The sequence below is a fragment of the Takifugu rubripes genome, chromosome 12 (assembly GCF_901000725.2).
Source record: "Takifugu rubripes chromosome 12, fTakRub1.2, whole genome shotgun sequence".
Lineage (NCBI taxonomy): Eukaryota > Metazoa > Chordata > Actinopteri > Tetraodontiformes > Tetraodontidae > Takifugu > Takifugu rubripes.
The window spans coordinates 10,205,516-10,206,613 of NC_042296.1; positions in this window are offsets into that span (position 1 = coordinate 10,205,516).

A 1,098-nucleotide genomic window follows, 5' to 3' on the forward strand; every position below is an offset into this window, starting at 1 on the left:
CAGCCTGTTGTGTTACACGATGTCAAAACCCAACCTTTGGAGTCATTTAGCAAAATGTCAAAAGGAAAAGCTGCTATCTCTTGGACCTTGTTGTTTTAACAGGGACCTTTAGTGCAGGAGTGACTCAGCCTGCCAGAAAACCAGCACCGGTGACATCAGCCCGCCGTTTGATACGCTGTTTTTTTTTTCAACAACATGAAGTCGATTTGAAACTTGCAACGCTGCTGCGGATGTGTTTGGTTCTGCGCCGTCAAAAGTCCCGCAGCAACGAAAGAGAAGCCTTTTGATATGTATTAGATGAATGAAACGTAGATAAAGATGACACCAGCAGCGACTCTGTGTGTGTGCGTGTGTGTGTGTGTGTGTGTGTGTGTGTGTGTGCCAACATTCCACTGCAGTGGTGTCGGTGGCGTTAATAGGCCAGCACGGGATGGTTGTGATGCGTCAGTCTATATTTACCGCAGCTCATTTGTGTGATAGTTCATCACCAGCCTTCAGCACACGTGCTCGTCTCCGCCCGCCACTCCAGACTGATCAACATGTTTGACTTTCGATGGCAGTTAAGGTTTTAGTCAGCAGCCAGAGGTATAAACATGGGTGTGGGGATGTGACTAATGCAGTAATAATCTCAATGGGACTGAAGGTTTGACATAAAGATATCGACGGCTCCGTATCGACCTTTATGGGTTCTCAAAATCTAAGTTATTAACTCTTTTTATTCTGTGGACAGACAATTTTAGGTGTCTCAGTAGGTGCTTGGGTTGAAGTCAGGGCTCCAGGACAGACCCAGGGGTGTAAAGGTCAAGGGTCAAAACAAAGGACCTGAATACTTGAACTTCTGTGTTCACTTGGTCACTGCGGTATTGAGTGCAAGTTAATGAAAGAATATTTTCTCCTTCGCCTCAGGTCTCGGTGCCCAGCCATGTCTCAGCTTGCCTCAGCTTGTTTATGTGTGTGTGTGTATGTGTAAGTGTGTTGTATGCATGTGTGTGTGTATGTGTTTTTCTTGATTCTCTTGTTCTCTTTGCTGTTTTTATCCTTTGTGAGGCACTTTGTGCTACCTAGCGTATGAAAAGTGCCATATAAATAAAGATTGAA